This window comes from Abramis brama (assembly GCF_963993115.1).
Source record: "Abramis brama genome assembly, chromosome: 2".
NCBI lineage: Eukaryota > Metazoa > Chordata > Actinopteri > Cypriniformes > Leuciscidae > Abramis > Abramis brama.
Window position 1 is genome coordinate 61231872 of NC_139964.1, and position 27578 is coordinate 61259449.

A 27578-nucleotide genomic window follows, 5' to 3' on the forward strand; every position below is an offset into this window, starting at 1 on the left:
TTGGCTATAGCCCTGATTCAGACCAGCGATATAGTATAAGAATATTAGTCTTAAAAATGTTTTCGCTCACACACTTAATGTTTGCTGTCACACATAAACATAACATAAACATAACATTCACACAATCTACGATATGACTGTCTATCATTTAAAATTAAATCAAATGCAATTGCATTTCTCAACCGCTAGATGGCACAATCGAAACACTACTGAGACATGACTACTGGGACTACTGGCATTGCGCGACTAGATCACTTTAGCCAGATCTCGCGATAAACATTTCCGCTATTTTCTATTTTATTTTACACGAGGCAGCTGTCGGAGAGCAACGGGCGAGCGACACTCTGAAAACCTTCAAATTTCTACTTCGATCTTGTAAGTATGCGTGTTATTAGGGCCCAAGCCCTGAAAGGGCGAAGGCCCTATTGTTTTCGGTAGGATTATTATTATTAGGGCCCAAGCCCTGAAAGGGCGAAGGCCCTATTGTTTTCGGTAGGATTATTATTATTATTATTATTATTATTATTATTATTATTATTATTATTTTGTCAACCTTTCGGCCACTTTTGGGGCCCTTAACATGCTCGAAAACTCTTGAAATTTTGCACACAGGTCAGAACCCGCGGCCATCAGGGCCGGACTGAAGCTGGTACCCGGGCGTGGCAGGGGGGCTCGACAGCGCCCCCTGGAACGGGATCCGAACACTTGTCCATAAATCAGACACGCTTGCATGTAATAATATGAAACTCGGTACACATATAGAACTCATCGGGCCGAACAACTTTCGTGCTCTAAGTTTTACGCCAGCCCAACAGGAAGTCGGCTATTTAGGGTTGTTTGGAAACGCATGCTGTGGAATTTAATGTACTCCTCCTAGGGAATTCATCGATTCGCCTCCAAACTCGGTGTGCATGAAGTCAAGACATTGAGGATGCTAAATTGCGGACGGATTTTTGATATCTCGAACGGTTTGGCCGTGGCGAGGAAACGAATTTATGGCGAAAAAATGAAACAGGAAGTGTGTTATAACTTCTGCATACATTAACTGATCTTGATGAAACTTCAGCAGTGTGTTCGTTGTAAGAGGCCGATCGCACAGATGTGACTATTGTGAGTCAAAGTTATAGCGCCACCAACAGGCAGCAGGAAGTACATCACTATTAAAATGCTTTGAAATCACTGTCTTATTTTTACCAGATTTGCTTCAAACTTTATGTGTACAATGTAGACACACGGCAGATGTAAACCTGTGAAAGGATTATTGATATCTTAGATACTGTTGCCGTGGCAACGCATCAAACTTTAATATTCTTTTTTTATGCTTTTGAGACTCTTAACATACTTGAAATTGCATGAAACTCGACAGACACATCACATTTATTATCCAGTAGACATGTGCAAAGTTTCAGAAACGGGCGTGGTGAGGGGCTCAGTAGCGCCACCTTTAGTCATAAGTGGGGGTGTTAGTTTTATCAACAGCAACAAAACTTGGTATGTGTATTGTTCTCATCAAGACGGACAACTTTCTAATTTACATGAACCATCTCTGACCAACAGGAAGAGAGATATTTTGGTTTGAATGTGGATTTTCTGAAGAATTTTCTCTCCCTCTCTGTGTCTGTGTGTGTGTGAGGGGAGGGGGGGATTTGACTATTGCTTTTATATTGTTAATCAAGGTTTCAGGGGCTTTTGGGGTCCTTAACGTGCTCAAAAACTCTTGAAACTTTGCACACAGGTCAGAACCCACGGCCATCAGGGCCGGGCTGAAGCTGGTACCCGGGCGTGGCTGGGGGGCTCAACAGCGCCCCCTTGAACGGGGTTCTAAAACTTGATCCATATATCAAACACGCTCGCATGAATTAATATGAAACTCGGTACACATATAGATCTCATCGGGCCGAACAACTTTACCCCGGTCAAGTTTTACGCCAGCCCAACAGGAAGTCGGCTATTATGGGTTGTTTGGAAAACGCTTGCTGTGGAATGTGAAATACTCCTCCTAGAAAATTCACCGTGCCCCCTTCAAACTCGGTGTGGATGTAGTCAAGACATTGAGGATGCTAAATTGCGGACGGATTTTTGATATCTCGAACGGTTTGGCTGTGGCGAGGAATCGAATTTATGGCGAGAAAAGAGAAACACGGAAGTGGAATAACTTCTGCATACATTAACTGATCTTGATGAAACTTCAGCAGTGTGTTCGTGGTAAGAGGCCGATCAGATGGATGTAGCTATTGTGAGTCAAAGTTATAGCGCCACCAACTGGCAGCAGGAAGTGTGTCACTTTCAACATGCTTTTGACAAAAGTGGGGGGGTTAGTTTTAACTACAGTAAAGAAAAAATAGTTTGTATATTGTTCTCATCAAGCCGGACAACTTTCTAATTTACATTCAATAGCTCTGGCCATCAGGAAGTCAGATATTTTGGTCTGAATGTGGATTTTTTTGCAAAATCAGCCTCTGAATTTTTAGCCACTCCTCTTAAACTATTTATTTTATTCGTACCAAACTTTTTCAACATGATGAAACTACATTAAATATGCTAAATTGTGAATGGATAATAAATATCTCAAACGGTTTTGCTATGGCGAGGGATTAAATAATGTCCAAAAAGGAAACACTAAAAATCTTCTAAAAATGTAATTATATACCATTTATTTCTATATAAAAGTATACAAATATCACAACTAAACCCATTTTATTCTGTTTTTGCAATTCAAGAAGAATGAAAAAGTTAAAACAGGCTATTTAGTGCTATTTGGTTCAACAAAAAAGCAAACATAGGGCTATACTGCCCTCTTGTGTCCAAAAGGACATCAAAATAGTATATAAAACTTTTTACCAGGTAGGCCAATATTGTATTTAAATATACATGTATTAGGTATGTGTCTGAGGATATTTTCCCACCGGTTAATCGACGTGTGACACGAGTGGGTGCTTTTAAATCGCTAATATAATAGTGTAAGAAAAATAATGATAATGTTGCACACACAAATCACACACATGTGGGAAAGAATGATGCTTTTAAACAACACTAAACCGCCATTAGGTGTCGCCAGGCATCCATCTTAATAAGCGAGTCATTGATTCATTCGTTCAAACGATTCGTTCGAATGAGTCGATCATGATTAAGACAGATGTTTATGGATTGATCATTCAATCTTTGAGTCAACCGATTCGTTAAAAATGCTGAATCGTTCAGTTATGAGAAAACACGTGATGCGTGATGGTTCTGCCGTGATCTTTGTTTAACTATTTTCGCTGCTGAAACAGAACAAAAACAGTCAACATTGCATCTAAAATGTAAGTGACTTAATTGTAACTGTTTATTAACCTGTTGTATGAAATCTAGGGGTGGGAGAAAAAATTTATTCTTAGATGCATCGCGATGCGGACGTGGACGATTCTGAATCGATTCACAAATGTCAAAAAATCGATTCTCTAAAAAAATATTTTTCTAATAACGTAATATTGACGGAAGTCAAAAGGCGGAACTCTAAGCGGACGTGCGTGCAGTCTGTGGCGCGCACATAACAGAGAAGTTTCTTCTGCTCACCAAGGCTGCATTTATTTGATTAAAAATACAAACAAAAACAGTAATATTGTAAAATATTATTCCAATTTAAAACAGCTGCTTTCTATTTTAATATATTTTAAACTGTTATTTATTCCTGTGATCAAAGCTGAGTTTTCAGCATCATTACTCCAGTCGTCACTGTCACATGATCCTTCAGAAATTATTCTAATATGATGATTGATACTCAAGAAACATTCATTATTATTTTAAATGTCGAAAACAGTTGTGTACAGTCTTTGATGAATAGAAAGTTCAAAAGAACAGCATTTATCTGAAATCTAAAGCTTTTGTAACGTTAAACACTACCGCTCAAAAGTTTTGGGTTAGTAATAATTAAAATTTTATTTTTTGGGGAAATAAATAAAATAAATCAGTACTTTTATTTATGAAGGATGAGTTAAACTGATCAACAGTTACAGTAAAGACATTTATAATGTTAAAAATATATATATTTGAAATATATGCTGTTCTTTTGAACTTTACATTCATCAAAGCATTTTGAAAAAAAAAAAAATCTGTACACAACTGTTTTCAACATTGAAAATAATAATGAATATTTATTGAGCATCAATCATCATATTAGTATGATTTCTGAAGGATCATGTGACACTGAAGAGTGGAGTAATGATGCTGAAAACTCAACTTTGATCACAGAAATGAATTACTATGTAAAATATTTAAAAATTGAAAACAGCTGTTTTAAATTGGAATAATATTTCACAATATTACTGTTTTTGTTTGTATTTTTAATCAATAAATGCAGCCTTGGTGAGCAGAAGAGACTTCTCCTAAAAACATTAAAAATCTTACTGACCCCAAACTTTTGAACAATAATATATATATATATATATATATATATATATATATATATGTATGTGTGTGTATGTATATATATGTATATATATATATATATATATATATATATATATATATATATATATATATATATATATATATATATATATATAATATAGCTGCGAGCAGCGATGGAGGGCCAAAGCCGGCGGTACCGCCACCCCGGTGCCTTTAGGTAACTAAAGGCACCGGGGTTGCGGTGCCACCGGCTTGGGCCCGTAATCGCTGCTCGCAGCTATATTTATTATTATTAGGGCCCAAGCCCTGAAAGGGCGAAGGCCCTATTGTTTTCGGTAGGATTATTATTAGGGCCCAAGCCCTGAAAGGGCGAAGGCCCTATTGTTTTCGGTAGGATTATTATTATTATTATTATTATTATTATTATTATTATTTTGTCAACCTTTCGGCCACTTTTGGGGCCCTTAACATGCTCGAAAACTCTTGAAATTTTGCACACAGGTCAGAACCCGCGGCCATCAGGGCCGGACTGAAGCTGGTACCCGGGCGTGGCAGGGGGGCTCGACAGCGCCCCCTGGAACGGGATCCGAACACTTGTCCATAAATCAGACACGCTTGCATGTAATAATATGAAACTCGGTACACATACAGAACTCATCGGGCCGAACAACTTTCGTGTTCTAAGTTTTACGCCAGCCCAACAGGAAGTCGGCTATTTAGGGTTGTTTGGAAACGCATGCTGTGGAATTTAATGTACTCCTCCTAGGGAATTCATCGATTCGCCTCCAAACTCGGTGTGCATGAAGTCAAGACATTGAGGATGCTAAATTGCGGACGGATTTTTGATATCTCGAACGGTTTGGCCGTGGCGAGGAAACGAATTTATGGCGAAAAAATGAAACAGGAAGTGTGTTATAACTTCTGCATACATTAACTGATCTTGATGAAACTTCAGCAGTGTGTTCGTTGTAAGAGGCCGATCGCACAGATGTGACTATTGTGAGTCAAAGTTATAGCGCCACCAACAGGCAGCAGGAAGTACATCACTATTAAAATGCTTTGAAATCACTGTCTTATTTTTACCAGATTTGCTTCAAACTTTATGTGTACAATGTAGACACACGGCAGATGTAAACCTGTGAAAGGATTATTGATATCTTAGATACTGTTGCCGTGGCAACGCATCAAACTTTAATATTCTTTTTTTATGCTTTTGAGACTCTTAACATACTTGAAATTGCATGAAACTCGACAGACACATCACATTTATTATCCAGTAGACATGTGCAAAGTTTCAGAAACGGGCGTGGTGAGGGGCTCAGTAGCGCCACCTTTAGTCATAAGTGGGGGTGTTAGTTTTATCAACAGCAACAAAACTTGGTATGTGTATTGTTCTCATCAAGACGGACAACTTTCTAATTTACATGAACCATCTCTGACCAACAGGAAGAGAGATATTTTGGTTTGAATGTGGATTTTCTGAAGAATTTTCTCTCCCTCTCTTAGTCCATGGGCCAGACCAGATATTGGTACCATCTGGGTGGGCAAAACCATACCTATACTAAATTGTTTATGGGGTTAATATAAGTTAATTATAATATGATAACCTTTCCACAGGCCCAGCTTTTTATACTTTTTTTAGGATTAGTCATTTTCCTACTTTTATGTATTAGAATTATTTTTGAAAAATACACAAACGTCCAATACCGTAATAACAGTGATCTAATATTAATCCCAAGCAAACTAAAATATATTGTACATATTAAAAGGCATAATAAAGTCGATATCTTTGAATTGAACATTGTTTTGAGATGTAAAAAAATAAATAAAAATAAAATAACATGTATTGTCGACTCTACACTGTCTACTATTGGAAAGTCATAAAATGTACAGACGATTTGTTCTTAATCTTTGTATAATATATTTGAATTAGTTTTGTTATCAGGTTTATGTGTAATGTATTAGGTTTCAGCTTTGTAACACAAGAAAAGAAGAAACGTTGAATTTCAGGTAAATATTAACACATATGCCCCGAAAACCCCATTATATTCCAAAATCTGTGTTTATATTGGTCACAACCTTCATTGCTGTTATATTGCCGTTTTCTAACCACAAAATAAACACACACCCAGCTAACAGGGAACGTTCCCAGAACATTCACTAACGTTCTTTAAAAGTTGTGTAAATGTTAGTACAAAACGTTATTAAAATAATGTTTTCGGAACATTCATATAACGTTATTGACGTTCTTGTCTTTATGACGTTATTTGTGATTGCTGAACGTTCTCATAATGTTAAGTACACTTGTTAACATGCACTTCTTAACATTAGTTTACAATCACTAGATTTGTATATACAGTACAAGTTGCATTTGAACCAGATTTGAACTGGAGTTACCATGGAAACGGGCAGGGAGCTCAACTGACGACAAGCAGCAACTTCATCTCTCACTGTTGTTTTTGCTAATTTCAGGTAAGTTTAGTCCCCAAAATTACACAAATAGTACATAAAAATGTTTCTGACACATTCTTTCATGTAAATAACACGCTTCCGTTGAATATTTACTTTATAGAAATGGTTTAGTGTCTTTGGGAAAAGTCCGTTAGCATCTCAACTGTTAGGCTAACTAACTTAGAGGTAACGTTAGGTTGACTAGACTTTAGCTGTAAGTTTAGGCTTTAGGTTTTTAATCTTGATTAGAGGTTTTGTAAAGGTTTTGGTGGCAACTTTTAATGTGAATGGAAGTAAACTAAATTATCTTCAAATTAATTAACTTAAACTGGACTAAACTCACTGGACGGTTATTTCATAGTTTTCACGTGATGGAATGCCCTCCTGGAGGGCAAATTAGGGTTTTATAATGCCAGTAGTATTAACATGAATGTCACACAACCGCTTAATTCACAGGTAACATTAACGTTAGTCAGTTGAATCAACGTTTTATATGAATGTACTCTTTTAATTTGATGTTAAGCGTACAGCCGCACACACACATACGTTACACACAGATGAAAACGGACCAAAAAGGGCTTAGTCCCCAGAGGGTTAATATTAATTATTAGTACTTAAGTTTCGGCAGCTATCATTAGACAAGTAAATTATCTTTCATTTTGTGAGATGTGTTCCATATAGTAGACGTCCTCACTTATTTTGTTATTCCTGTAGGTTGTAAGGTTTGATGGTTCTCTGAATAAGTGATGGATTTGGCAAGTCCCTGCAAAGGCATCCTGCCAAGGAAGCGGTCCCGCATGGATTGCATCATCCACTGCTCTGACGAGGATTCCGACTCACACTTGGTGTCACCCAAGAACCTGGCCTCATGGAAAACTTTGTTGAGAGCAGCAGAGATAAGAGGACATATCCAAATTCTGGACATTGCCAAAGAGTTGAGCGAGCAAGAAATTCCACCAGTGCTATATCATCGCCAATGCCGCAGCATTTTCACGATGAAGAAACTCTTAGATGCTATCACAAGAGAGCCATCTTCCTCAGCTTTTGAGAATGCAGAAGAAGGGACTTCAAGGAGGGCATCTCGGGGTGTTCCAAGCACGTCAAGAGTTTATGATGAACTGTGTATCTTCTGTGTGAAATCAAGCAAGTACCAGAAGGGCCAAAACACGAGGGAACCTCTCATACAATGTTCTGAGTTACGTGCTGATGACCGGATCCGGAAAGCAGCAGGCATCAAGTTAGACCAGCGGATGCTTGCTATCACTAGTAGAGAGCTTGTTGCTGCTGAGGGACATTATCACAGATCCTGCTATCGAGCATACACGCGTGTCGCCGAGCCTGCCACCAGCTCCAAGGCAAAGGAACAAAGTGGGAATGCAGAAGAACTATATCAGACAGCAGAAAAGTATTCCTATGAAGAACTGTTCTCGTACATTCGGAACAAACTCTTTACAAACCCACAGGTACTGCCAATGACATACCTTGCATCAAGATTCGAGTCATCCATGAAGGCCCTTGCTGTCACCGAGATCAAGCCCTCAACCAAGAAACACCTTCGCCGTAGAGTGGAAAGTGAGCTGGCTGAGTCCATTCATATCATACCTGATGACAATGGGAGGCTTCTTCTCTATCCCGACAGCCTGACCATGGCCGAGCTTGTGAAAACTGCGCACTCTTTAAAGATGGAACTACAGCAAGCCAGATCTATCGAATCTGAGGATGTTGTAACGAAAGCGGCGGTGCTGATGAGAAACGACATAAAAAACCAAGACACCAAGCAGGAGTGGCCACCAAATGTAGAACGAGATGAAGCCATCATTCCTGAATCCGTGACCCACTTCATGCACACACTTCTGACTGGAGGCAGTGAGCACGGAAATCCCCCTGAAAGAGTCCAGCGACTTGCTACCTCCTTTGGCAGCGACCTAGTCTTTGCTGTCACTTGTGGCCGGATCAAGCCGCCGAAGCACGTTCTTCTGCCATTTGCTGTGAAGTCTTTGACGGGTAACACAGAACTGGTGCACACTCTGAATCGGCTCGGTCACTGTGTTTCCTATTCTCAGTTGGAAGAAGTTGACACGGCTCTGTGTCTTCGGAAGATGGAGCTGTCGAAGGATGGTATTCCATTGCCAGCGAACATCTATCCAGGCATCTTCACCACGCTGGCGTATGACAACATTGACCGACTGGAAGAGACCATTAGTGGAGTAGGAACTTCTCACAGAGTGAATGGTATTGCCATCCAGTCGAAAGCGATCGTACCGGCTGCACCTGAGAGGCATGCAACAGCAGTCATGAAGTCAAAGAGGAGAAGCATCACCCCCACACATCAGATGCTACCCATCTACAATGCTGGCCAGAGAGTTGGACCACCAAAGATCGCAACTGCTGACGCCGACTATGGTGCACAGGTCCAGGAGGCAAAGGCAAAGAACATAGCCTGGCTGCTTGCTAGGATGTCTGCCCCCGAGGCTCAGACTGTGAGCAGCTGGACTGGATTTAACATCCAGACCCGTGACCAGGTTGAGGTGGTACAAGACACTGTGGGTTACCTGCCAACCATCAATGCGCCTCCTACAGAACTATCAACTGTCTACGAGGTACTCAACCAGACATTAGGCATAATGGAGTCCCTGCAGTTGAAGACAATTGTTTGTGTCTTTGACCAAGCCCTGTATGCCAAGGCAGCAGAAATTGTGTGGAAGCATGAGAAGTTCAAGAACATTGTCATCAGGATGGGTGTCTTCCACACCATCTTCAACCTGCTCTCCATTCTGGGGAAGCGATTCCAAGATGCAGGGCTGCGGGATCTGTGTGTGGAATCTGGCGTGATTGCTGAAGGATCGGTCTCAGGTGTAATGGAAGGCAGAAAGTATAACAGAGCCGTCCGGCTGCACAAGATAGTCTATGAAGCACTTATGCGCCTTGCCTGGAGAGGCTTCCTACCATGGCTAGAGGTCAAACACCCGACACAGCTCCCTCAGCTGGAGGAAGCCCTGGAGAGCATTGCCAGCTTCAGCGACGATATCAGGCAGGAGGCATTCACCAAACTTCTTGATAATGCAGCATGCGTCCGCACCATGCAACTGTTCCAAGTCTACCTGGAATCTCTGCGAAACCAGCATAACCTTTCATCCTTCTGGATGTCCTACATTGACATAACAGAGATCATGCTTGGACTGATTCGCGCTTCCAGAGAAGGCAACTGGATGCTGCATCTTGCATGCATCCGAGAAATGATTCCCTGGTGCTTCGCTTATGACAAGCTCAACTACGCCCGCTTCCTGCCCTACTACTATGCCACGATGAAGCATCTGCCTGTTGACCACCCAGATGTCCATGAGCACTTCTCACAAGGAGGCTTCTCTGTCCAGATTGGCTGCAAAAACCCCTTCGGGCGTATACCAGTCGACCAGACCATTGAGGAGACCGTCAACAAGGACACGCAGACAGCAGGAGGAACAAAGGGCTTCAGCCTCAAGCCCGGAGCTGTCTCGAAGTACTACCTGACAGCAGAGTACCGCAGCGCATACCTAAGAAAGCTGAGAGAGATGGTCGGTCGGGGTGATTCTCAGCTGAATCATCCAGACCTACAGCCGCCCAGGATCAGAAGAGATGAGGCAGATGTCCAGTCCATCGTTGATCTCCTGGAAAATTGCTGGCAGAATCCATTCAGTCCAGAACAAGAAGAGTTTGTCAGTCTGTCAACTGCAACTGTAGCCCCACCTGATGTGGCAAATGACCTCCTTAAGGCCAAGAAGATTGGAGAAGAGGCTTACCAAAATTTCAAGACAGAACGTCTGGAAAAAAGAGTGACACATTTCTACAACACGATGACCAAGAAAAAGCTGAAAACATTCTCAGAGATCAAGAAGAAGCAATGTAGCCAGGAGCAAGCCAAGCAGGTAGTCTTGAAGGCCGACAGAAACCTCTTTGGTCACATGATCTTGGTGGCACAGAGCCGACAACTACACATGAGTGATGTCTTGGCTCATCCTCTGGGACCTCTGCCTTGGGCCCTAGCTAACGGGGATGGGTCTCTACGCAAGACAAACAAGGCAGCTTTGGCCAGAGAGTTGGAGAAGAGCGTGTCCCCAGCTGAGGAAATCCCAGAGCCATCAACAACCGTCATTGATGGAATGAGCCTGTTACAGAAACTGAAGGGACAAGACAAGACCTTTGCGCAGTTGGCTGTCACAGCTCTGGACAAGGTGCTGCACGAAGGGGGGAAGAGCCAGCGTATAGATGTCATCTTCGATGTGTACAAGGACATGTCAATCAAAGATGCTGAGAGGGCTAAGAGAGGCGCAGACACAGGGATTCAGTTCAAGAACATTGTGTCAGGCCACAAGATCCAGCAGTGGAGGAGACTGCTCTCCAGTGCTACCAACAAGACAAGCCTGATTGCCTACTTGGTTGAAGAATGGAAAGAGCCCAAACACAGAGAGAAGCTCCAAGACAAGACTCTGTACCTCACATGTGGCGAAGACTGCTTCAAGCTGGATAAAGAGCACTGGGAAGAGGCAACAGAGCTGAAATCATCACAGGAGGAAGCGGATACGCGCATGCTTTTGCATGCTCTTCATGCAGCAGAGTCAGGCTACAAAGCTGTGATCATCACAGCTGACGACACAGATGTTCTGGTTCTGGGTGTGGCCTTCAGCAGAGATATCCCATGCCCACTGTTCCAGAAGAGCGGCACCCAGAACAGAATGAGGTACATTGACATATCCAAATTGCGCCAGTCTCTCGGCAGCAGTTCCGCAGATGCCCTGCTCGGCATGCATGCCTTCACTGGCTGCGACACTGTCAGTGCATTTGCGGGACGTGGCAAAGTGGGTGCCCTGAAACAGATGAAATCACAGGAAGATTGCCGAGAAGCCTTCCTGGAGCTCGGTCGGTCATGGGCTGTGTCTGATGAGCTGTTCGAGAAGCTGCAGGCAACCACCTGTAAGATGTATGTGCCATCAACCAGCACTGCAGAGGTCAACGCTCTTCGCTACCAACTATTCTGTGTCAGGCGAGGAGAGGTTGAATCCAGCCAGCTTCCTCCATGCGAAGATTGCCTCCTCATGCACGCCATCCGAGCCAACTACCAGGCTGCTATCTGGAGGCGGTCTCTGCAAACCATGCCGGCTGTGCCGAGTCCCGAGGAGCATGGGTGGAACACAGATGAAGACGGGCAGCTGACAATACAGTGGATGCGAGGCACCCCAGCACCTGATGCCGTCCTGCAGCTATTATCCTGCAAGTGCACCAGGTCATGCAAGCTACCTGATTGCACGTGCCTCGCCAACAGCCTGCGGTGCACCAACCTGTGCAAGCTGCAAACCTGTACTAATCAACCTTGTGAGGAGGAGCCCGCTCCACAGCTGTCAGAGTCTGATACCGAAGACGATGATGACTAGTACTTTATTGAAATTTTGTGATGATTTTGTAATGACCGTTGTTTTCACCATACATTAAACATTGTGTTTTTTCTAATTTTTGACTGGCTCATCAATCATTGTCTCAATGCTTTCATGATATTGTGGTATTGCGGTGTGACATGCTAATACTCCCAAATTTAGCCATGTTTTTTGGAATTATTGCCTTTATCTCATTATTTCACTAATTTAGAACCTACTTTATTCGTGATGAATGAACCACTTGATAAATTATCATCTGGATGAACCAGATTTTATTTATGGAAGGTACTTTTACTACTTATTTCACTGACAGGGGTCAGTCACTTCAAGCGGTCATAACCACTACTAATCTGCCAGTTGGCAAGGGTTATCATGTCAAAACATCATCTAGGGGTGCATAGGATATAAAAAATCGCAACTAGAATTTGCCCACCCAGATGGTACCAATACGTGAAATTTTGGGTTTTGGCCCAAGGATTAAAAGGGCTTCCCGAAGTATTACCTGACAGCAGAGTACCGCAGCGCATACCTAAGAAAGCTGAGAGAGATGGTCGGTTGGGGTGATTGGATGATGACAGGTGTCGGTGATCATTCTCAAGTGTCGTGGTCAGCACTGCTGCTGTTGCTGTTGCTGTTGTATCAGTCAGTGGTTTATCAGCTTGTCAAAAAACGGGACACGGGAGGTCACGCACGGGACAAATAAATTAGGCCCAAAATTCGGGACGTCCCGCCTAATTTGGGACAGTTGGCAACCTTAGTGACAGTATCATCCTAAACCAGCAACCCTCCGCGCAACACCACCATCTACAGGCCGATGAGTGTACAGTCACTAAATGTGCACATAAATGAATTTATTTTATACCTCCCCATGGATTAAATTCTATGAAACTTAGCATACCCCCAGAGGATGTCAAGTTAATCATACACATGAAATATGGTGCAGTTCTGAACATCTCAACTGAAGATAGGAGCGATTAAAGCAGAATAATATTGCATTTTCATTTTTTATGGGAGGGGCGCAAATCACAAATGAGTGATTATGGGCTAGGTTGATGTGGGCCCTTAAGACCAACATACCATAAAACTTTCTTCATCCTCGGTGCCACGGTTCAGGTAGTTAATTAGGAAAAACTGCATTTTTTGGGTTTGGGGGGGCCCAGCGCGGGGGGGGGGGAGTGGCCCCCGGGGACCAAACAAAATTTTTCCCTAAAAGTCTAGTGGGGCTACATGCCCACCAAATTTCATGTTCCCCGGTGTTTCGGTGTCCCTGGTATCGTTGACGAAAAATTCAGTAGATGACGAAAAAAAAAAACAAAAAAAACTGACAATCCCTATATGACCGCTTTTAGCGTAGCTAGCGGCGGTCATAATAATGCTAATTATGCTAATCATGCAAATTGCTCAACATAATTATGCAAATTAGCATCCGGCAGTTTCTGTATGCTGGGGACCCATACTTCACATTTCTGCAATAAAACTTTGGTGTACTCAACATTTCCGGGTTCACCTAGTTGGCTACTAGACTATTTCATGACATTGGGGTATTACGGTTTGACATGCTAAAACTCCCAAATTTACCAATTTTTAGTAATTTATTTTGGAATTATTGCCTTTATCTCATTATTTCACTAATTTGGAACCTACTTTATTTGTGATGAATGAACCACTTGATGAATTATCAACTGGATGAACCAGATTATTTCCATGGAAGGTACTTTTGCCATTTTTTCCGCTTACAGGGGTCAGTCACTTCAAGCGGTCATAACCACTACTAAGCTGCCAGTTGGCAAGGGTTATCATGTCAAAACATTATCTAGGGATGCATATGATGTAAAAAATCGCAACTAGAATTTGCCCACCCAGATGGTACCAATACGTGAAATTTTGGGTCTTGGCCCAAGGACTATCTGTGTCTGTGTGTGTGTGAGGGGAGGGGGGGATTTGACTATTGCTTTTATATTGTTAATCAAGGTTTCAGGGGCTTTTGGGGTCCTTAACGTGCTCAAAAACTCTTGAAACTTTGCACACAGGTCAGAACCCACGGCCATCAGGGCCGGGCTGAAGCTGGGACCCGGGCGTGGCTGGGGGGCTCAACAGCGCCCCCTTGAACGGGGTTCTAAAACTTGATCCATATATCAAACACGCTCGCATGAATTAATATGAAACTCGGTACACATATAGATCTCATCGGGCCGAACAACTTTACCCCGGTCAAGTTTTACGCCAGCCCAACAGGAAGTCGGCTATTATGGGTTGTTTGGAAAACGCTTGCTGTGGAATGTGAAATACTCCTCCTAGAAAATTCACCGTGCCCCCTTCAAACTCGGTGTGGATGTAGTCAAGACATTGAGGATGCTAAATTGCGGACGGATTTTTGATATCTCGAACGGTTTGGCTGTGGCGAGGAATCGAATTTATGGCGAGAAAAGAGAAACACGGAAGTGGAATAACTTCTGCATACATTAACTGATCTTGATGAAACTTCAGCAGTGTGTTCGTGGTAAGAGGCCGATCAGATGGATGTAGCTATTGTGAGTCAAAGTTATAGCGCCACCAACTGGCAGCAGGAAGTGTGTCACTTTCAACATGCTTTTGACAAAAGTGGGGGGGTTAGTTTTAACTACAGTAAAGAAAAAATAGTTTGTATATTGTTCTCATCAAGCCGGACAACTTTCTAATTTACATTCAATAGCTCTGGCCATCAGGAAGTCAGATATTTTGGTCTGAATGTGGATTTTTTTGCAAAATCAGCCTCTGAATTTTTAGCCACTCCTCTTAAACTATTTATTTTATTCGTACCAAACTTTTTCAACATGATGAAACTACATTAAATATGCTAAATTGTGAATGGATAATAAATATCTCAAACGGTTTTGCTATGGCGAGGGATTAAATAATGTCCAAAAAGGAAACACTAAAAATCTTCTAAAAATGTAATTATATACCATTTATTTCTATATAAAAGTATACAAATATCACAACTAAACCCATTTTATTCTGTTTTTGCAATTCAAGAAGAATGAAAAAGTTAAAACAGGCTATTTAGTGCTATTTGGTTCAACAAAAAAGCAAACATAGGGCTATACTGCCCTCTTGTGTCCAAAAGGACATCAAAATAGTATATAAAACTTTTTACCAGGTAGGCCAATATTGTATTTAAATATACATGTATTAGGTATGTGTCTGAGGATATTTTCCCACCGGTTAATCGACGTGTGACACGAGTGGGTGCTTTTAAATCGCTAATATAATAGTGTAAGAAAAATAATGATAATGTTGCACACACAAATCACACACATGTGGGAAAGAATGATGCTTTTAAACAACACTAAACCGCCATTAGGTGTCGCCAGGCATCCATCTTAATAAGCGAGTCATTGATTCATTCGTTCAAACGATTCGTTCGAATGAGTCGATCATGATTAAGACAGATGTTTATGGATTGATCATTCAATCTTTGAGTCAACCGATTCGTTAAAAATGCTGAATCGTTCAGTTATGAGAAAACACGTGATGCGTGATGGTTCTGCCGTGATCTTTGTTTAACTATTTTCGCTGCTGAAACAGAACAAAAACAGTCAACATTGCATCTAAAATGTAAGTGACTTAATTGTAACTGTTTATTAACCTGTTGTATGAAATCTAGGGGTGGGAGAAAAAATTTATTCTTAGATGCATCGCGATGCGGACGTGGACGATTCTGAATCGATTCACAAATGTCAAAAAATCGATTCTCTAAAAAAATATTTTTCTAATAACGTAATATTGACGGAAGGCAAAAGGCGGAACTCTAAGCGGACGTGCGTGCAGTCTGTGGCGCGCACATAACAGAGAAGTTTCTTCTGCTCACCAAGGCTGCATTTATTTGATTAAAAATACAAACAAAAACAGTAATATTGTAAAATATTATTCCAATTTAAAACAGCTGCTTTCTATTTTAATATATTTTAAACTGTTATTTATTCCTGTGATCAAAGCTGAGTTTTCAGCATCATTACTCCAGTCGTCACTGTCACATGATCCTTCAGAAATTATTCTAATATGATGATTGATACTCAAGAAACATTCATTATTATTTTAAATGTCGAAAACAGTTGTGTACAGTCTTTGATGAATAGAAAGTTCAAAAGAACAGCATTTATCTGAAATCTAAAGCTTTTGTAACGTTAAACACTACCGCTCAAAAGTTTTGGGTTAGTAATAATTAAAATTTTATTTTTTGGGGAAATAAATAAAATAAATCAGTACTTTTATTTATGAAGGATGAGTTAAATTGATCAACAGTTACAGTAAAGACATTTATAATGTTAAAAATATATATATTTGAAATATATGCTGTTCTTTTGAACTTTACATTCATCAAAGCATTTTGAAAAAAAAAAAAATCTGTACACAACTGTTTTCAACATTGAAAATAATAATGAATATTTATTGAGCATCAATCATCATATTAGTATGATTTCTGAAGGATCATGTGACACTGAAGAGTGGAGTAATGATGCTGAAAACTCAACTTTGATCACAGAAATGAATTACTATGTAAAATATTTAAAAATTGAAAACAGCTGTTTTAAATTGGAATAATATTTCACAATATTACTGTTTTTGTTTGTATTTTTAATCAATAAATGCAGCCTTGGTGAGCAGAAGAGACTTCTCCTAAAAACATTAAAAATCTTACTGACCCCAAACTTTTGAACAATAATATATATATATATATATATATATATATATATATATATATATATATATACATATATATGTATGTGTGTGTATGTATATATATATATATATATATATATATATATAAATAAATAAATATAGCTGCGAGCAGCGATGGAGGGCCAAAGCCGGCGGTACCGCCACCCCGGTGCCTTTAGGTAACTAAAGGCACCGGGGTTGCGGTGCCACCGGCTTGGGCCCGTAATCGCTGCTCGCAGCTATATTTATTATTATTATTATTATTTTGTCAACCTTTCGGGCACTTTTGGGGCCCTTAACATGCTCGAAAACTCTTGAAATTTTGCACACACGTCAGAACCCGCGGCCATCAGGGCCGGACTGAAGCTGGTACCCGGGCGTGGCAGGGGGGCTCGACAGCGCCCCCTGGAACGGGATCCAAACACGTGTCCATAAATCAAACACGCTTGCATGTAATAATATGAAACTCGGTACACATATAGATCTCATTGGGCCGAACAACTTTCGTGCTCTAAGTTTTACGCCAGCCAAACAGGAAGTTGGCTATTTAGCGTTGTTTGGAAACGCATGCTGTGGAATTTAATGTACTCCTCCTAGGGAATTCATCGATTCGCCTCCAAACTTGGTGTGCATGAAGTCAAGACATTGAGGATGCTAAATTGCGGACGGATTTTTGATATCTCGAACGGTTTGGCCGTGGCGAGGAAACAAATTTATGGCGAAAAAATGAAACAGGAAGTGTGTTATAACTTCTGCATACATTAACTGATCTTGATGAAACTTCAGCAGTGTGTTCGTTGTAAGAGGCCGATCACATGGATGTGACTATTGTGAGTCAAAGTTATAGCGCCACCAACAGGCAGCAGGAAGTACATCACTTTCAAAATGCTTTGAAATCAGTGTCTTATTTTTACCCGATTTGCTTCAAACTTTATGCGTACAATGTAGACACACGGCAGATGTAAACCTGTGAAAGGATTATTGATATCTTAGATACTGTTGCCGTGGCAACGCATCAAACTTTAATATTATTTTTTGATGCTTTTGAGACTCTTAACATACTTGAAATTGCATGAAACTCAACAGACACATCACATTTATTAGCCCGTAGACATGTGCAAAGTTTCAGAAACGGGCGTGGTGGAATGGCTCAGTAGCGCCACCTTTAGTCAAAAATGGGGGCTTAGTTTTTCCTAGAATCACAAAACTTGGTATGTGTATTGTTCTCATCAAGACGGACAACTTTCTAATTTACATGAACCATCTCCGACCAACAGGAAGAGAGATATTTTGGTTTGAATGTGGATTTTCTGAAGAATTTTCTCTCCCTCTCTCTGTGTCTGTGTGTGTGTGAGGGGAGGGGGGGATTTGACTATTGCTTTTATATTGTTAATCAAGGTTTCAGGGGCTTTTGGGGTCCTTAACGTGCTCAAAAACTCTTGAAACTTTGCACACAGGTCAGAACCCACGGCCATCAGGGCCGGGCTGAAGCTGGTACCCGGGCGTGGCTGGGGGGCTCAACAGCGCCCCCTTGAACGGGGTTCTAAAACTTGATCCATATATCAAACACGCTCGCATGAATTAATATGAAACTCGGTACACATATAGATCTCATCGGGCCGAACAACTTTACCCCGGTCAAGTTTTACGCCAGCCCAACAGGAAGTCGGCTATTATGGGTTGTTTGGAAAACGCTTGCTGTGGAATGTGAAATACTCCTCCTAGAAAATTCACCGTGTCCCCTTCAAACTCGGTGTGCATGTAGTCAAGACTTTGAGGATGCTAAATTGCGGACGGATTTTTGATATCTCGAACGGTTTGGCTGTGGCGAGGAATCGAATTTATGGCGAGAAAAGAGAAACACGGAAGTGGAATAACTTCTGCATACATTAACTGATCTTGATGAAACTTCAGCAGTGTGTTCGTGGTAAGAGGCCGATCAGATGGATGTAGCTATTGTGAGTCAAAGTTATAGCGCCACCAACTGGCAGCAGGAAGTGTGTCACTTTCAACATGCTTTTGACAAAAGTGGGGGGGTTAGTTTTAACTACAGTAAAGAAAAAACAGTTTGTATATTGTTCTCATCAAGCCGGACAACTTTCTAATTTACATTCAATAGCTCTGGCCATCAGGAAGTCAGATATTTTGGTCTGAATGTGAATTTTTTTGCAAAATCAGCCTCTGAATTTTTAGCCACTCCTCTTAAACTATTTATTTTATTCGTACCAAACTTTTTCAACATGATGAAACTACATTAAATATGCTAAATTGTGAATGGATAATAAATATCTCAAATGGTTTTGCTATGGCGAGGGATTAAAGTAATGTCCAAAAAGGAAACACTAAAAATCTTCTAAAAATGTAATTATATACCATTTATTTCTATATAAAAGAATACAAATATCACAACTAAACCCATTTTATTCTGTTTTTGCAATTCAAGAAGAATGAAAAAGTTAAAACAGGCTATTTAGTGCTATTTGGTTCAACAAAAAAGCAAACATAGGGCTATACTGCCCTCTTGTGTCCAAAAGGACATCAAAATAGTATATAAAACTTTTTACCAGGTAGGCCAATATTGTATTTAAATATACATTTATTAGGTATGTGTCTGAGGATATTTTCCCACCGGTTAATCGACGTGTGACACGAGTGGGTGCTTTTAAATCGCTAATATAATAGTGAAAGAAAAATAATGATAATGTTGCACACACAAATCACACACATGTGGGAAAGAATGATGCTTTTAAACAACACTAAACCGCCATTAGGTGTCGCCAGGCATCCATCTTAATAAGCGAGTCATTGATTCATTCGTTCAAACGATTCGTTCGAATGAGTCGATCATGATTAAGACAGATGTTTATGGATTGATCATTCAATCTTTGAGTCAACCGATTCGTTAAAAATGCTGAATCGTTCAGTTATGAGAAAACACGTGATGGTTCTGCCGTGATCTTTGTTTAACTATTTTCGCTGCTGAAACAGAACAAAAACAGTCAACATTGAATCTAAAATGTAAGTGACTTAATTGTAACTGTTTATTAACCTGTTGTATGAAATCTAGGGGTGGGAGAAAAAATTTATTCTTAGATGCATCGCGATGCGGACGTGGACGATTCTGAATCGATTCACAAATGTCAAAAAATCGATTCTCTAAAAAAATATTTTTCTAATAACGTAATATTGACGGAAGGCAAAAGGCGGAACTCTAAGCGGACGTGCGTGCAGTCTGTGGCGCGCACATAACAGAGAAGTTTCTTCTGCTCACCAAGGCTGCATTTATTTGATTAAAAATACAAACAAAAACAGTAATATTGTAAAATATTATTCCAATTTAAAACGGCTGCTTTCTATTTTAATATATTTTAAACTGTTATTTATTCCTGTGATCAAAGCTGAGTTTTCAGCATCATTACTCCAGTCGTCACTGTCACATGATCCTTCAGAAATTATTCTAATATGATGATTGATACTCAAGAAACATTCATTATTATTTTAAATGTCGAAAACAGTTGTGTACAGTCTTTGATGAATAGAAAGTTCAAAAGAACAGCATTTATCTGAAATCTAAAGCTTTTGTAACGTTAAACACTACCGCTCAAAAGTTTTGGGTTAGTAATAATTACAATTTTATTTTTGGGGGAAATAAATAAAATAAATCAGTACTTTTATTTATGAAGGATGAGTTAAACTGATCAACAGTTACAGTAAAGACATTTATAATGTTAAAAATATATATATTTGAAATATATGCTGTTCTTTTGAACTTAACATTCATCAAAGCATTTTGAAAAAAAAAATCTGTACACAACTGTTTTCAACATTGAAAATAATAATGAATATTTATTGAGCATCAATCATCATATTAGTATGATTTCTGAAGGATCATGTGACACTGAAGACTGGAGTAATGATGCTGAAAACTCAACTTTGATCACAGAAATGAATTACTATGTAAAATATTTAAAAATTGAAAACAGCTGTTTTAAATTGGAATAATATTTCACAATATTACTGTTTTTGTTTGTATTTTTAATCAATAAATGCAGCCTTGGTGAGCAGAAGAGACTTCTCCTAAAAACATTAAAAATCTTACTGACCCCAAACTTTTGAACAATAATATATATATATATATATATATATATATATATACATATATATGTATGTGTGTGTATGTATGTATGTATATATATATATATATATATATATATATATATATATATATATATATATATATAAATATAGCTGCGAGCAGCGATGGAGGGCCCAAGCCGGCGGTACCGCCACCCCGGTGCCTTTAGGTAACTAAAGGCACCGGGGTTGCGGTGCCACCGGCTTGGGCCCGTAATCGCTGCTCGCAGCTATATTTATTATTATTATTATTATTTTGTCAACCTTTCGGCCACTTTTGGGGCCCTTAACATGCTCGAAAACTCTTGAAATTTTGCACACAGGTCAGAACCCGCGGCCATCAGGGCCGGACTGAAGCTGGTACCCGGGCGTGGCAGGGGGGCTCGACAGCGCCCCCTGGAACGGGATCCGAACACTTGTCCATAAATCAGACACGCTTGCATGTAATAATATGAAACTCGGTACACATATAGAACTCATCGGGCCGAACAACTTTCGTGCTCTAAGTTTTACGCCAGCCCAACAGGAAGTCGGCTATTTAGGGTTGTTTGGAAACGCATGCTGTGGAATTTAATGTACTCCTCCTAGGGAATTCATCGATTCGCCTCCAAACTCGGTGTGCATGAAGTCAAGACATTGAGGATGCTAAATTGCGGACGGATTTTTGATATCTCGAACGGTTTGGCCGTGGCGAGGAAACGAATTTATGGCGAAAAAATGAAACAGGAAGTGTGTTATAACTTCTGCATACATTAACTGATCTTGATGAAACTTCAGCAGTGTGTTCGTTGTAAGAGGCCGATCGCACAGATGTGACTATTGTGAGTCAAAGTTATAGCGCCACCAACAGGCAGCAGGAAGTACATCACTATTAAAATGCTTTGAAATCACTGTCTTATTTTTACCAGATTTGCTTCAAACTTTATGTGTACAATGTAGACACACGGCAGATGTAAACCTGTGAAAGGATTATTGATATCTTAGATACTGTTGCCGTGGCAACGCATCAAACTTTAATATTCTTTTTTTATGCTTTTGAGACTCTTAACATACTTGAAATTGCATGAAACTCGACAGACACATCACATTTATTATCCAGTAGACATGTGCAAAGTTTCAGAAACGGGCGTGGTGAGGGGCTCAGTAGCGCCACCTTTAGTCATAAGTGGGGGTGTTAGTTTTATCAACAGCAACAAAACTTGGTATGTGTATTGTTCTCATCAAGACGGACAACTTTCTAATTTACATGAACCATCTCTGACCAACAGGAAGAGAGATATTTTGGTTTGAATGTGGATTTTCTGAAGAATTTTCTCTCCCTCTCTGTGTCTGTGTGTGTGTGAGGGGAGGGGGGGATTTGACTATTGCTTTTATATTGTTAATCAAGGTTTCAGGGGCTTTTGGGGTCCTTAACGTGCTCAAAAACTCTTGAAACTTTGCACACAGGTCAGAACCCACGGCCATCAGGGCCGGGCTGAAGCTGGTACCCGGGCGTGGCTGGGGGGCTCAACAGCGCCCCCTTGAACGGGGTTCTAAAACTTGATCCATATATCAAACACGCTCGCATGAATTAATATGAAACTCGGTACACATATAGATCTCATCGGGCCGAACAACTTTACCCCGGTCAAGTTTTACGCCAGCCCAACAGGAAGTCGGCTATTATGGGTTGTTTGGAAAACGCTTGCTGTGGAATGTGAAATACTCCTCCTAGAAAATTCACCGTGCCCCCTTCAAACTCGGTGTGGATGTAGTCAAGACATTGAGGATGCTAAATTGCGGACGGATTTTTGATATCTCGAACGGTTTGGCTGTGGCGAGGAATCGAATTTATGGCGAGAAAAGAGAAACACGGAAGTGGAATAACTTCTGCATACATTAACTGATCTTGATGAAACTTCAGCAGTGTGTTCGTGGTAAGAGGCCGATCAGATGGATGTAGCTATTGTGAGTCAAAGTTATAGCGCCACCAACTGGCAGCAGGAAGTGTGTCACTTTCAACATGCTTTTGACAAAAGTGGGGGGGTTAGTTTTAACTACAGTAAAGAAAAAATAGTTTGTATATTGTTCTCATCAAGCCGGACAACTTTCTAATTTACATTCAATAGCTCTGGCCATCAGGAAGTCAGATATTTTGGTCTGAATGTGGATTTTTTTGCAAAATCAGCCTCTGAATTTTTAGCCACTCCTCTTAAACTATTTATTTTATTCGTACCAAACTTTTTCAACATGATGAAACTACATTAAATATGCTAAATTGTGAATGGATAATAAATATCTCAAACGGTTTTGCTATGGCGAGGGATTAAATAATGTCCAAAAAGGAAACACTAAAAATCTTCTAAAAATGTAATTATATACCATTTATTTCTATATAAAAGTATACAAATATCACAACTAAACCCATTTTATTCTGTTTTTGCAATTCAAGAAGAATGAAAAAGTTAAAACAGGCTATTTAGTGCTATTTGGTTCAACAAAAAAGCAAACATAGGGCTATACTGCCCTCTTGTGTCCAAAAGGACATCAAAATAGTATATAAAACTTTTTACCAGGTAGGCCAATATTGTATTTAAATATACATGTATTAGGTATGTGTCTGAGGATATTTTCCCACCGGTTAATCGACGTGTGACACGAGTGGGTGCTTTTAAATCGCTAATATAATAGTGTAAGAAAAATAATGATAATGTTGCACACACAAATCACACACATGTGGGAAAGAATGATGCTTTTAAACAACACTAAACCGCCATTAGGTGTCGCCAGGCATCCATCTTAATAAGCGAGTCATTGATTCATTCGTTCAAACGATTCGTTCGAATGAGTCGATCATGATTAAGACAGATGTTTATGGATTGATCATTCAATCTTTGAGTCAACCGATTCGTTAAAAATGCTGAATCGTTCAGTTATGAGAAAACACGTGATGCGTGATGGTTCTGCCGTGATCTTTGTTTAACTATTTTCGCTGCTGAAACAGAACAAAAACAGTCAACATTGCATCAAGTGACTTAATTGTAACTGTTTATTAACCTGTTGTATGAAATCTAGGGGTGGGAGAAAAAATTTATTCTTAGATGCATCGCGATGCGGACGTGGACGATTCTGAATCGATTCACAAATGTCAAAAAATCGATTCTCTAAAAAAATATTTTTCTAATAACGTAATATTGACGGAAGGCAAAAGGCGGAACTCTAAGCGGACGTGCGTGCAGTCTGTGGCGCGCACATAACAGAGAAGTTTCTTCTGCTCACCAAGGCTGCATTTATTTGATTAAAAATACAAACAAAAACAGTAATATTGTAAAATATTATTCCAATTTAAAACAGCTGCTTTCTATTTTAATATATTTTAAACTGTTATTTATTCCTGTGATCAAAGCTGAGTTTTCAGCATCATTACTCCAGTCGTCACTGTCACATGATCCTTCAGAAATTATTCTAATATGATGATTGATACTCAAGAAACATTCATTATTATTTTAAATGTCGAAAACAGTTGTGTACAGTCTTTGATGAATAGAAAGTTCAAAAGAACAGCATTTATCTGAAATCTAAAGCTTTTGTAACGTTAAACACTACCGCTCAAAAGTTTTGGGTTAGTAATAATTAAAATTTTATTTTTTGGGGAAATAAATAAAATAAATCAGTACTTTTATTTATGAAGGATGAGTTAAACTGATCAACAGTTACAGTAAAGACATTTATAATGTTAAAAATATATATATTTGAAATATATGCTGTTCTTTTGAACTTTACATTCATCAAAGCATTTTGAAAAAAAAAAAAATCTGTACACAACTGTTTTCAACATTGAAAATAATAATGAATATTTATTGAGCATCAATCATCATATTAGTATGATTTCTGAAGGATCATGTGACACTGAAGAGTGGAGTAATGATGCTGAAAACTCAACTTTGATCACAGAAATGAATTACTATGTAAAATATTTAAAAATTGAAAACAGCTGTTTTAAATTGGAATAATATTTCACAATATTACTGTTTTTGTTTGTATTTTTAATCAATAAATGCAGCCTTGGTGAGCAGAAGAGACTTCTCCTAAAAACATTAAAAATCTTACTGACCCCAAACTTTTGAACAATAATATATATATATATATATATATATATATATATATATATATATATATATATATATATGTATGTGTGTGTATGTATATATATATATATATATTATTGTAACTAAAGGCACCGGGGTTGCGGTGCCACCGGCTTGGGCCCGTAATCGCTGCTCGCAGCTATATTTTTTGTTATGTTCATTGTTTAAATTAGTTAGTTGTTATAATGTGTAGAAACCGTGACATTAACATTATCATTGCAGAGTACTATTTTTCTCCAACAAGTTAACGTTACCTGCACGTGTTATTGCAACTGTGTGCCCTTAATCTAAAATGTATCTAAATTCAAGGTGGTAAGCATGAAACTATGAAACTTATCATTATCATTTTTTATTATTATTAAAGATACCAATATATTTTTGTTTTTAGATTAGAGTAAGAAATAATAGTTTTTGATTCAATGCAAATTTTCAAAGTATACTTTACATAAAACTTAACAGCAACATAGTGCAACATGACAAAAAAAAAAAAAAAATCCTTTCCGATTAATAAAAGGTAGTGTCAAACAGTAAAGTCTTTAAACTTGATTTAAAATAATTAAAATATGCCGCATACATTAAGTTTTCAGTGAATTTGTTTCAGATATATGGTGCATATAAACTGAATTCTGCCTCTCCATGTTTTGTTTTGACTTTGGGGATATAAAAGTAGCTGGCTACTGTCCCAGATGACCTGAGAGGTCTGCTCTGGATGGTTCATAATGCATCAGAAGATTAGAAATTTACTTTGGCCTTAAAATGTTAATTAATTTAATAACCAGCTGTAGTATTTTGATATGAATTCTTTGACAGACAGATAGCCAGTGTAAAAACCTCAGAACTGGAGTGATGTAATCCACTTTATTTGATTTAAAGACACTGTTTATTGCAAATTATCCAGCAATCAGACAACAAAGTACAGCAACTGAATATACAGAACACTTGTCAATGACTACCATTAAATTTCTTGTTACCAACATTCTTCAAAATATATATTTTTTGTGTGTGTTCAACAGAAGAAAGCCATACAGGTTTGGAACCAAGTGAAAGTGAGTAAATGCTTATGTGATTTTTTTTTTTTTTTTTTTTTTTTTAAGTGAACTACCCCTATAAGTATATTTTTATGTTCATTAGAGTTATATGAGTAAGTGATAAAGAATGATTTGTATGGATAGTTCACTTTGAAATTTTGGTATGTTTTAGCTTACCTTAAGGGCATCCAAGATGTAGGTGTGTCTGTTTCTGCAGTAGTTTCAATTTTGATATTTTTAGGTCAAACTGTTCTTGTCTGTCAGTCAGTCATATAATGCAGGTCTATATGGTCACTACCTGAAAGAGCACAATTGTTGTCACGATTTGTTATGATTTCTCTTACATTTGAGCGTGCTTTTTGACGTGCCTACATTTGTAATTAAAAAATTTTGGTCAGCAGGAAAAATTGTCTAATGAACATTTCTTCTTAAAAATCCGTACTGAAATCGAACCGAAAGCCTCCTACAGAATGGTTCAATACGTGTATCGTTACACCCCTAAAATATATATATGTATGTATGTGTGTATATATATATATATATATATATATATATATATATATATATATATATATAATTAGTGCATCACCATTATGCAGGCAAAAATTTTCAATTATTGATATTAATTTATTAATAATATTGATATAAATTGTTGTCTATATTGATATAAATTATATAGTCTCAATCTATATTCCGTTAACTCTATATTGGCCAGCTTTAGTGTGCATCCTAGCAAAAGTGAATGACTGTAATTAGTTAAAAATGATTGTCAACAATGCTTTTCTTGAGCAATAATTTTTTTCTTTTTCTCATTTGGCAGACGCAGTGATGACCAACTTTCCTTCGGCGACTGAATGGGAAATAAAAAATGCAATTTCTGGTAATTTTAAACAAGCACCAGGGAGAGCAGGGGGTGGTGGTTATGGATATAAAGCTAACAGTTAATTCTTACAAATTTTAGTATCTTAAGTTGTTTTACATATTTTCCAATATTTTATTTGTTAATTTTTATGTTTGAATGTTGTCTAAGTTGTTAATAGAATTGTTCTAAATAAATCCTTTATATTCAATTAGTTTGGATGGATTTTCATTTATGAGAACCTGTTATATTTGAGTGAAAAGAATCCTTATGCCTCATTTTGTTGTCTATTACATGTATATGTAGTGTAATTGATGACTAGTCTATTCTTGGGCTATGGTTAGACGTCTATTAGATTTTCACTGACAGCCCAAAATCAGCCTTGTTTTAGCCTAGACCCATATTGCCTGTCTATTAGACGTATATATGTAGTCGTTTAATAGCTGTCTAATTGATGACTGGTCTAGTTTTGGGCTATGGT

The 27578-nt window shown here is 38.8% G+C and overlaps 1 long non-coding RNA gene across 1 annotated transcript; it reads left to right on the forward strand.

Annotated features, from left to right (window-relative positions):
• Positions 1 to 312: 312 nt before the first annotated feature.
• Positions 313 to 27164, forward strand: LOC311078249. The gene is made up of 3 exons (XR_014605095.1): positions 313 to 375; positions 26224 to 26256; positions 27059 to 27164. It is a non-coding gene; the product is annotated as an uncharacterized lncRNA (long non-coding RNA).
• The last annotated feature ends 414 nt before the right edge of the window (positions 27165 to 27578 follow it).